A 12,675-nucleotide genomic window follows, 5' to 3' on the forward strand; every position below is an offset into this window, starting at 1 on the left:
CCCCAATGGCAGATTGGGAACAGTTACAGTGCAACACAGTCCATTAGTCTATACAAGGCCAGAAGTTGCAGTCACTTTATTATGGAGGCATCTAATATGTGGGCCACCATCGCCTCCTATGAAAGGACGAACAGTTTAAGCCATGCCTTCTCCGGGATTTGAACCCAGGCCCTTCGGTATCGCAGTCAAGCTTCCCTAACCACTATACCATCTGGGCGACACAATTACAATTATAACTGCATTAGTTGTAGTTTTAACTACAAAGTAACTACAATGAATTACCAGCTTTTCTCAGTCAATAACAGATAGTTTAAACTTTAAAGATAAATGGAAGGTCTTATAATTTGTCGAATGGCAATATTCTAAGAAATGTAGTCTCCAGGATGGTCGAAGTTTAATTACAGTCTTACATTTCGCATACTCGCAGCACTTGCCCAAAGGCTGTTCCAAGATTATTTCTGTTCACCTCATCCATTAATTTTAGAGACATATTCATGTCTAGAGACATTTTTTTCTGAGGACAGTATTTTATGTAATAGAAAAAAAAATAATAATGCGTCTCCCTCAAGGTGCAGGAAACAACGAGTACTGATAAATTTAATTGAAATTACAATTATAATTCTAGTTAATACAAATACAATGTTACTTTAACGGTTAGAATTACATTATAGTTCTAATGGCAAAAATATCAAATGAGTGTTATAGATTAGTATACTTTTACTTATCACAATATTAAACTTTTAATACCGTTTTGTTTTATTTAGCTTATCACAATATTGAGCTTTTTAATACCGTCGGTACTGAAAAAATGTTTTACTACTGTCATGAAATGTATATTCGATAATAGTTTCTCATTGATGTTTTTCTTATATATTTTTCTGCATAATTCATAAATGTTTGCAATGGAAATAATTCTGAGGCTTTTATAATACTTCTAAATTTTCATGAAATAAAGTTCCATTAAGGTTTACTTGAAGCAGATTCTCAGTGCAAGCACTCGAAAAGAAGTTATGCTACATTTACATATTATGAAATGGTTGAATGTACAGTATTTACTTGTAACAGCGGTGCTCAATATATCGCGTTTTCTGAAAGAATGCATATGTTGCCTAAAATCGAATTTAAATCACTATAATCAGAATAATTGGCTAAAGTATTAAATTGTAATTTTTACAGCATCAATCGAATTAGTGGATTTTATTGAAGATAAAAATGTGTTGATATTGACAAGCTATGTTAGTTTTTGTACTATAATGAATGCTAGCTAATAGCTATATGAATATAATGAATGTACTATAATGAATGCTACCTAGTAGCTACTCTAGCTAATAGCTAGAGTAAAACTCAGGATATGGTAACATTAAATAAATAAACAAATAAATAAAATTTAAAAAAAAAAAAGAAGCAGAAAACGAAAGCGAAAAGGAACTGAATACATTCGGAAAGAGAAGGCTTACTATGGTGAAACATTAGAAACGTGTAGACAAAGTGTTAATGCTTATATGTGAGAAAATACTAAGGACAAATTAAAATACATCATAGCTACGTTTGGTGCTTTCTATATTATTTGTATCAATATTAATATAAGTACCGAAAAATACTTAAAAAACAGGTGTTTTCGAAAATTTAAAGGAACAAAATTGCAGTCTGAAAATTTATAGCAGCGGAACTTTTGAAGTAATTTGATGCCTTCTGAAGGTCGCCACAACAATTTATAACTGTCAGCTTTTACAACTAGGAATCAGATAAACTCTATTGTTTGGTAAACCGGACTGTCTAGTAATGTTTTCGGTACTGTCTAGTTTCCGGGAATGGCGATATATGCAAGCTTTTTCCTCTTTCTGCCCTAAGAATAAACAGCTCATAGGGGAATTCTGAAAAATATATAACCATTTCATATATGTACTCATACCCTGATATTCACAATAGCGTTTCTTTATTTAGATAGCTTTGAGCATGCAAATGCAGTAAAAATCAGAAAACAAGTACCATACTTATAATAAAGCAGGTTATCTCAGTAAATGAAGGGAATTAAGTACCGGCGATGGCAAGACTTTCCCATGGTTTGAAGACTAAGTAATTTATTCCTTTCAGAAAATTTTCTCGGAAAGCAAATCATCACTTACGGATAGAAGAATGTTCTAAGAACTACGGGATAAATTTACAATGGGAATAAAAGAATGAAAGAAATCGGAAACTCTTTTCTAGTAATCATTTTACTCCTCGAAAGTTGGTTTCAGTATCACCTTTTTAAGGAAATGACACATGAAATGGATTTCAGAAACTGAATCTCGAAATCATCAATAACTATCCAATATTCTGCATTTGTAAATATTTATTTAATTTGCATTTCAACCAAATGTTGAAAACAAAGCGGAAAAAAATCTCCTTACAAAAGGAAAAAAAAAAGTTTCCCATTCTTTTACAGTGATATTCCATTAAATTATATCAGAAAATCATATCACTGTTGGATGCAATAAATACTAATTTCAGACATGTTGCCTGTTTATGTTGTTAACTCTCTTTTGCAACTGAACACTGGTAGTTTTGCCTAAGTTTGAATTCCGGTGAATGCGTTCGTTGCTTGGTATTTTGGTGAATTTTAGGTTGAATATACCAAACCAGTTTCCCTGAAAAAGTCATCTACAAACGCATCCTTTTCCTCAAGCAGGTGCCCATCGTATGCTGTCTGACGAATGTGCAAGAATTTTTCTCCTTTTACACAGCTTTCATAATCACATGTTACCCACCAGCGGCCGAGCGGTAAAGACGCTGAACACTGGTAGTTAAGTCCGAGGTTCGAATCCCGCGAACGGGCTGGCTGCATGGTCGTTTTCGTGGTTTTCCCCATGTGTAACGTGTATACGAGCCAGTTTCCCTTAGAAAGTCCTCCACGAAGGCATCCCTCCATTTAGGCAGATAACCCACGTGTGCTTTGCCTTGAATAGTACCGTACCAATAATACCATAATCACATATTATATTACTGAACATTTTTAATTTGCAAAACTATAAGTTATGAAAAACTTAATGACATATTTATTTAGATTAATAAAAAGATAAAAATTAAATGCGTCATCGGCATCATTTTGTTAGTAATATCATTATATAATTTACTGTACTTTTTTTTTTTTTTTTTTTAGTGTACTGGGAAATTAAAGAAAATTTCTCAAAAGTATCATCATGTTTTCGTAAACTGATATATAGTGTTAAATTATTATATTAAATTTCAGATTATTATAGCAGAAATCGTAAATAGCTGCATTATGTATAGCTCTTGCTTCACTGAGCTTTCGGAAGTTAATCTACGTCCATCCGCATAATCAAGAAGCAGGTCGATTTGTTTCTCAGTGCAATCGCTGTGGGATCTTAATTCTACTGACCGATGTTCTATAAATTTAAAATATTTTGCCCTTCCTAAATTCTGTAGCTCTCTACATTCTAAAACTTTTGCCGTTCTCAAGTGTCAAATTCTTAGAATTTAACCATCCCTAAATTTTCTTGTTAGATGCCTCTTTAAATTCTAAGAATTTTTCAGCCATTAATCTGCCTCCTGGCCAGACGTGTTTTTCGATATGTCACTGAAAAAGGTTGAAAAATAGGAATTTTAAAAGCAAACTTCCTACTTTTCATCAAATAAATTTTATCGATTAGCAGTGCTATGGAAACATTAAAACATTTATGTAATAAATACACAAATACTTCAGAAACATTTTTTTCTCTCTACTGAAGAAAGGCCTGTCTCTGACTACCTGCGAATTTGGTTAAGTTTTATCCAAAATCTACGTCAAAGCGTTTCTTTTTGGTTTAATATTAAATTTTACATTGGCATGTTCCTGTCCCTGCTTGATGTTGACAAGATTTATTCAAAACTTACCGTTCTTATTTTTTATTTTAAAACAAACAATTTAAATGGAAATCCTCAGCTTGCTTTTATTTATTTAAATAATAACATTTGATAATGTGAATTGAAATCTCTAAGTAATTTCCGTATTTGAACCCAAAAAAATGTTAAACACCAATTTTGAAGCTTTTGTTTTGGTGTGCTTTATTTTTCCTTCAAAGCACGCGAGAGCTATCTGCCTAAAGGGAGGAATGCCTCAGTGGAGGACATTCTAAGAAAAACTTACTCGCGCCCACATTATGCACAGAGAAAACCACAAAAATTCCACTTTGAAAGGTAAAAGTGTCTAATTTTTTAGAGCGAGATTTTCCTAACAATGAATTTTAGCAATTTTATACAAGTGCTATATTTAATTAAGAATTAAAACAATGTTCTTTTGTGATTTACGTAAGGTAACTCTTCCTGTCAAAAATAATCATATGAAAATGCACCGAATTTCAGTACCATGTAATTTAGTTCGGAAACTGAGAGGTATCTGTGACATCTTGTCTATATGTAGAAAATTTTTAATAAGATTATTATGACTGAAAATTGTTTTAAAATATTCAATATTTCATAACTTCTATCAACCAATAAATGCGATAAAGGTAAACTCCCCTTTTATAAATATGAAACAAGGTAAACGAAATAAATTTGCGGTAAAATGAATTACAAACATTATGTCGAAATGACTGACACTGAGCATGTGTTTGTTATTTTAATAGTAATTTAATTATCAATTACATGTAGCTTTCAATAGGAATTAGGTATTTTAAGCGTCTTATAAATTTTTTCTTAGCGTTAAAGCTCGATAACATGAATCAAAAGCAGAAAATTAGTTAAACTACACTGTCTCACTAGTCGTAAGATTATATTACTGAAATATGCATATAAAAATAAATTAACATTCTATAAACGTACATTAAAATACCGAAACGCAATAAAAATCAATAACATTTATACTTAAAAAGCAACAAAGCCGGGCTCATGTGAATCACTAGAAGAGGCGCCAAATTGGCTATACGAATTCGAAAATTACTTTAATTATTAGGGGAAATAGGCTTCGTCAAACTTAAATCAATAAAACAAACCAAAAAATTGCAAGAAAACCTGGAAATTAATGCAATATGCATTTCAGTGTTATTTCTTATTTATCAAAAACGAATTTTTTAACGTTTTCATTTGAAAATTATAAATAATTGACTACATTATTTCTCTGCATTTATAAAACTACGATTAAAAAATACTTTAAGAATTATAGTATAATTATGCTATAAGAGTTATGACATTTTGATTTAATACAATTACTTTTGCTTAATACAAGTGTAGCTATTTTTATATTTATATGGACGCGCATTGACCTTTCTGCCTCAGATGAAAAAATATCTTGGCACGGCTCTGATAAGCAATTAAGATTAGAAATATGCACAAAATTAGTAACAAGGCAATACAAAACTTCCTTTTCTGTTTTGGATTTCCAGAAAAAAAAATCTTTTTTCGTCTAACCAAAGCATGGACACAAAACGTGTTCCTTCCTCCGTAAGGGCAAAAGCAGCCCATCTGCTTAATCGCCTCTAGGCGGTAATCAAAGGACAGTAGGAAACCATCACTTAAGTGAAACGACTTGTTGATCGCCCTACAAGGAGGGGGAAGAAAATCTAACAAAGGCCGTTTTCAGGACAATTTTGGTTCACTCTAAATGAAAAAAAAATTGTAAGCATGGTTAATTTTTACTGCAGTTTTGGAGACCTAAATAGATTTGAATGCGAGCCGCCCGGTGGGTTATAAATCCTTGCAGGTGCCGATGACCTGTAATAGTTCATAAGGGAATATCGGCGTCTCATACACCATTTTTAATCCGATGTAGGCGTGGCGACCTTTTAGGAAACGGGCCTATTTTTGTTTATTTTTGTTTATTTTTTTTGCGTATTTCTCGTTATTTTACAGCTTGTTTATTTACTTATTTCCCCTCCCTCTTACCTTACGTTTTAAAATACTTCTAATCAACATGAATTAGCTTTTAAGAGGTTTTTCTGTCTCCCATGAAAATGCGGCTACCTTTGATGGGCAGGGCCTTATGCCACATTCGGAAATCTCGATATTGCTACAGCATCTACTGATGCTCTTTCATTAATCTTACTCCTTTCCTTCGTTGAATGTACTACTAGCTGATATCATTATAATAAGAAGTTTTCTCTCTCTCTCTTGTTTTCCCCCTAAAGACTTACAGGTTCTTGATTGCTGCAATACAAAGTGCTGAAACAGCTTCAACGACTCAGAAACCAGTCATACTAAATTATCCTACAAACGACGACCGGGGATCTCAAGATGAAAAACAGTTTTTATACTTATTTACAGGTAAGGTTTTCTTTATATTAGCATGCCTTGTCTTCCCAGTGGTGCTCAAAACTATATGATATATTATATATCTTATAAGTTACAAACTAAAACTCCTTTATATGCTCATTTACAAAATTTTGCTAGGGTATCTATATATTCCAAACTTATGTTAATTTTGTTTACTTCACGTTACATTCCTAATCAGCGGAGTTTTTTTTGGGGGGTGGGGACGGTTTTTGACATATCTATACACACACATACCAATGGACGCTATAACATATCAAGATGTTTTCTACTTCTCTTCCTTTTCCTCTCGAAGCTCATTTTTTTTATCCTTTCCATTCTCTTCTTAATACTATGCGCCATTTATTTTTAAATTTATTTTGTCCCAATTTTTCTTCCAGGCCTTTTGAACTCGTATAAAACAATACAAAGTGCTTTTTACTCTTCTCTGATGGAATATACTTACGTAGCAAATTATAATCACTTGGTGTGAAGTGCTTGGAACATACACACATTCGTGATGAAACAGATTTTCCAATACTAAGCACCCTTATCCATTCGTCTCTTCGGCTAATGAGAACGTGAGTTCCAAAGCAAAGCTTTCTCAGTCTACTCTTTGCATTCAAAAATTTATGCAAACTTAATTCTGGGTTTTTAGAACCTTTTGAAGCACACTGAGGTACACAACAGTTTGTATTGTCTTTCTTGTTTACACTCTCCTTTTCCATAAATTCCACTTTCACAGTACACGATTACACTTGCTATAAGAAACCAACAGTTTTCTGGCAATAGCGCTGCTGTTCATCTCAGCGCTATTTTAGTAACTGGATTAATGAAACCAAATACCTTGGAGTCACCCTTGACCAAAAACTTACATTCAGAACCCATTTCCGGTCCGTAGTACAAAAATTTAAAATCACCACAGCTACTATGCGATCTCTTCTTGGTAGAAAAAGCAACTTATCTACTACAAATAAATTAATTCTATATCGTTCCATACTGCGCCCAGCTCTTCTTTATGCAGCACCGATCTGGGGACATGCAGCTAAAACCAATATTAAACAATTACAAATTCTACAAAATAAAATTTTACGAGAAATTATCAATGCTCCTTGGTATATTCCCAACATCTATATCCACAGAGACCTTCGAATGGAACTTATTCAAGAGTATATTAAACGATTAGCGGTCAACTTCTTTTATTCAGTACAAACCCACAGTAATAGCCTTATTAGCACTCTCAGACACTCCCCGCGTCCCAGAGAAAAACATCGCTACCCTTGTGATATCCTCCCCACATAAGATTCACAACCTTAATTGACTCATTCACGCAAAACTAACTCTGCGGTTTTACCACCCACGGCTTCATCTTATAACGACACTGAACTTGACACCCGCCTTTTCTCGCCGCCGCTAGTGCGGACCTCACTCTCTTTCATCCGCCTCCCCACTCCTTTCACCCTTCTCTCTCTCTCTCACCCTCCTGCTCTTTATCAGAGGTCGAGTAAAAAGATGTTTCTACATCTTGACACTCGAGAATAAAATACGATCTGTGTGTGTGTGCTATTTTAGTACCAGCGATTCGCTACCAGAGGGCGAGCATTTCGCTACAATCGCGAAATTCGCCCTTTCTATATACCTTTCCTTTGCACCTAAGCTTGATTTTTCGCCCATCGGTGCAGAAAGACTTAGCGGGTGCAAAACAAGACATCTGTCTATTTTGTCTGTTTGTCTGTCTGTCTGTTAAAATATTGTGCTGGAAAACTTGGATAAATAAAGGGAATTTTTTTTAGGTATAATTACTGAAACAGTACTGGATTAGGTACTTTTCCGTTTTGCCGGCGCAAGCGATAAAGTCGCCATTAATGGTACAACTGATGCCAAACGGAATATTCTCGCTGGTAACCTTTTACGCATCATTTTCAAAACAAGTCGCAGCTTTTTCTTATCAGACTGGTTGTTTCTTGCAATACTGGCATATAGAATACATAGAATTTTTATCAGATAGTTCAGTTTATGTCTAAGGCCATTTTCGGTAGCTAAGTCAATTGGGATGCAATCACAGCGCTTATCCGAAGCCGAAAATATAGAAAAGGTAAAGTCAAGGGTTAAATTCATCCATTCTAATGAGAATGCATTAGCGAAGTAAAGCACTGCAGTGTTACATAATTTCTGAGTAAGTTATTCGTACGAATTGAAATATTTCTTGCATTTAAACTTGTGTTCCAAATTAAGATTTAACTTGAAATGGATGTAGATAATTACCGAGAGCATTAGATTTTTGTAGAGTAGTTTACGTGAGATGAGATCGCTTGGGGTCACGTGATACGAACCGGCGAATCAGGATGTTGAACCATGAAAGCATAGTAAATTCTTAAATTAATGTCTTTTTACAAATTTATTGTCTTTATTTATTGGCTTTTGATAAAATTTTAAGCGATATTAAAATGTTTATGTCTTCTTTTTTTAAAAGAATTCTTAGAACTAATATTTTTTTAATATTTTTTATGTGTATACTGTATGTTGTCGCCAATAAAGTCTGCTTGGCGAGATTTGCGCCGGCGAAACGGAAAAGTACCCTGGACTAAAATATTAATAGATTTGATGATATACTTATTATGTATGGACTTATGTGTTTTAATTCCATTTTTACATGACTTTTGGGGAAAGTGCAAAATTGCCCAATGCTTGGCGCGTTTTTAAGAATTGCACATACTCGGTATCCATGTACACGTCGACCTATTTTTCACTTAAAAAAACATCCCAGAATTGCACAAAAATGGCATTGCGTTTACTTTTGACTTTATCCATGTACATTTTCACTTAAAAAGTCAAAGAAAATTGACAAAAATCCAATTCTTCTTACTCTTGTAAAAATGCGCCAAACAAATAAGTGGGCGATTCTGCACTTTAGCGTGACTTTCTATAGAGGGGGTTAGAAAATTTTAAAGGAACTTGTTTAATAATCTGGTAAATCAAAATATAAAAATTTCGAGATTATTTTCATGATATAAGAAGTGCTCTCATTTAATTTTAACTGCATTATCCTGTACTCATTTTTATAAAAATGTAATTATGGCCTTCTTCCTCTGAAATTGCATTTAGAGAAACTCAACTAGATATTTGGCTGCCGCATGGATAACTGCTGTTACCTTTATGTGCAACATTAGTATCTGATGAATTTTAATTGAACATTTTGTCCAATCTTTAAACTTTTTTCTTCGACTTATATGAATAACTCATTGTGCCATAATTATATACAAGGCATTTGTCATTTGTTGTTTAAAAGTGAAGTAATAAAAATACCCAAAATCTGAATATATATTCCTTTCTCTACATTTAGTTTGCTGAGAATAAATGTCAAAATGGCACAGCTTTAGTATTAGTCCTTTTTGGCGACATTTTGGTGCGATGAATTAAAAATTATGAGAACCTTATTATTTATAATAACCCTAAATACTGAACTTAAAAACATGACGTCATTTCTGTCCACACTTACTTTAGCGAATTTGGCAGATATCAGAGCTTTCATGGCAGGAGGGATAAACTGCATGTTTTTCTTAAAGTTACTTTCATGTTAGGAAAGCACAACATTTAAAATATTTTTAAAAAAGCCAAAATTTGATAGTTAAAACTGATGCTTTTAATATTACATCACATGAGTATTGACATTTTTTCATATGTCAACTCTGCATATTATAAACTCCATTCCCCAAAAAGAAAAAAACACATTTTTAGTAGTATGAGGTAACCTCTTGGTGTTTCCTTTGCTAAGAAACCACATGCAAATTTTGACTTCTTAGATGCTTCTTAAAATGGGCAATGATCACAATTACCATGGTCTAAAAATACTTTTTTGCCTCATTTCTTAAGTTAGAACTATAGGGATGTGTAATTGCATGAATTCATAGACCAAAATCAGGTTTCATTATTGCTTTTATAACATTTTTATAATTTGTCTGTCTATAAAATATAATGTTGCTTAGATTATGGAATATATTGCTTATAATTTACAGTTCTCAAATTTTGTAAATCTCACAATCTAATAGCTGTATATGAATAACCTTCACTGAGTATTATTACTTTTATTAATAGTATGTTGACATAACAGTCAACTTTTTATTTTAAATTTTATGCAAATTTTCTACATTACTTAAACATTTAATCTAACAGAAATCTGAATTTTTTGTAGTAAAAATTCTATAATTAAAGTAAAAGTACAATTTATATATAAAAATTTGACTACATGGCAAGCACTTAGATACTGATTTCAATGTCTTTAAATGTAATTATTATAAAGTTTTGATATATTTTTATTAACTTAAGATAAACTCTTAGTCTAGATGTACAGAACAGAAAGCACACTTTGTGCTTATGACTCCGTCAACCACTTGTGGCAAGGTAACTTATGATAACAATTATGTTCAAATGTAAAATTTAAATTCAAATAAATTTGTAGCCAAAGGCTACACAAATCAATTTAATGCAAAGTTAGTTCAAAGCTTAACCGGTATGGAATTCAACTGTAATGCAGGACTGAAGACTACAAATCTTATCTTATCTAGCAACCTGTAACGTGGCCTCGAAAGGCAAAACACGGTTTGTTTCACAAACTAAAAACTTCATTTGGATTTTGGTGGGAAAATGGGTGGAGAAATTGACAGTAAAGATCCCAAACATAAAAAAAACTCTGGTTACAAAATAAAAGAACGTTACATTATACTTTGTTCCCTGATTAATTATTCACTACATGAAATAGTGTAATGCTTTTTTATTTGCATCATATACAAGTTATTCATTTTATTTATATGCTGTCCAAAACTGAACAGGATTTTGCAAACATATTTTTCATATTTTTTTACCTATAGATGCAACATTTCTTCACCTCAGAAGTAAGATTTAGAATTAAGAAATAAGAAGAGAGAACAGTATTTATGAATAGAAAATAAATATATGCTGGCTAGCAGAAGAAGGATGCCTTCATAAAGGACATTTTAAGAGAAACTGGCTCAGATTCACATTGCATGTAAGGAAAACCACAAAAACTCCCATATCGCCAGCCTGAACTACCACTGTTCAGTGGCTTATCACTCCACCACTAGTGTATTCCAGTTACTGTTCGAATATTTCACTGAAATCGTCAGTTATGATGATTGTTGTTGTGTATGATTACCATTGGTACAAAATTTACTCATTATGATAATTTAATTTTAGCTTTTAAATTATAATCATAAATTACTTGTAATAAATTGAGTAATTAAAAAATACACACTTTTTAATATTTTTACCATTTACAAAATCTAATCATAAAAAGTATTTCTAACACTGTATAAAATTTACTCGTTATAATTTAAACTGATTTCCTTCACTTTGAAATATTTTTTTTTAATACCAGAATTTAAGAAACTAAAGTAGCATATACTAGTTTGAAATCCATTTATTAACCTTTTGTAAATTTCATTATTCATAACATAAAAATTAACCTTTTTTAAATTTAAAATATTAGCTAAATACTAATATAATATAAATATTAACTAACTACTTAAAAATTAATATTTAATACATTAATATTATATTTAGTAATTTAAAATATTAACCTTTTGTAAATTTCATTACTCATAACATAATCACTGCCATAAATTCATTTACGGTAGTGTTTCAAGAATTTATCATAGCAGTGCTAGAAATGTTGAAAATTAGAGAAAGACTGTTTATTCTAATTAAGAGCTTATTTTTTAAGATTGTTATTTATGCCGATCCGCCATTTTTTTCCGATTTTCAAAACCTTTGGCGACCGAAGTTTGTGCCCAAATCAAAAAATTGCCAAAAGGACCAATACTAAAGCTGTTCCAAAATTTTAAAGTGTTAGTCATGTGCTAATAGTCTTCAATAATCACAGGGCCGAAATTAAAAAAAAAAAAAAAAAAAAAAAAAGTGCCTCTTAAAGAATGTATTTACCAAATTTGTATGATTGCTTTGAATTAATTTAACTCTTTTTTTTTTTTTTTTTTTGGTCTAGTGAAATTAAGAGAATATGCAAATGCAGGTAAAAAATAGTGTTTAAATTTGTGGTGGGTGCCTTTTCCTGCCATTCCCATGGGTAATGTTTATGTTAAGAATTATAAGTTGTATGAGTTAATATTTGCACTTCTTTGTTAAAGTGGCCACCTTTGTCGAGCTCCAAAATCAGAAGGTTAGTTGCCAGAATTCAGAAACTTAATCACTAAGTCTTTAACATATGTTTAACTTTCAGACTGTTTTGTTTAGGAAATTTTCCATGTGATATCATCGATTCATTATTTGTCTTCTTCTAAAATGTTTATTATTTTTTAATTTGTAATCAGTTGAAAAAGTAATGTTATTTTTAATGTGTAACACAGTGTTCTCAACCTGTTTTGCCCCCTTTCACCATTGCTAGAAGGTCTCCTCCTTTTCCAAACTCGGAAAATG

The 12,675-nt window shown here is 32.0% G+C and overlaps 1 protein-coding gene across 12 annotated transcripts in view; it reads left to right on the plus strand.

The window, feature by feature from the left end:
• Positions 1-7,937: 7,937 nt before the first annotated feature.
• Positions 7,938-12,675, plus strand: part of Sgf29 (SAGA-associated factor 29) — a 38,614-nt gene continuing 33,876 nt past the window's right edge. For 3 of the 12 annotated variants that reach the window (XM_085818971.1, XM_085818968.1, XM_085818972.1), the window contains exon 1: positions 8,092-8,401. The gene's annotated coding sequence lies outside the window, so the exon portion shown is untranslated. Of the gene's footprint in view, positions 8,019-8,090; positions 8,402-11,118; positions 11,252-12,675 lie in introns of those variants that run through there. The other 9 variants (XM_085818977.1, XM_085818976.1, XM_085818970.1 and 6 more) reach the window with 7 other exon arrangements.

Source organism: Stegodyphus dumicola, chromosome 6, assembly GCF_044657685.1.
Source record: "Stegodyphus dumicola isolate Sdum_Otavi_A_Nest chromosome 6, ASM4465768v1".
In the NCBI taxonomy this organism is placed as follows: Eukaryota; Metazoa; Arthropoda; class Arachnida; order Araneae; family Eresidae; genus Stegodyphus; species Stegodyphus dumicola.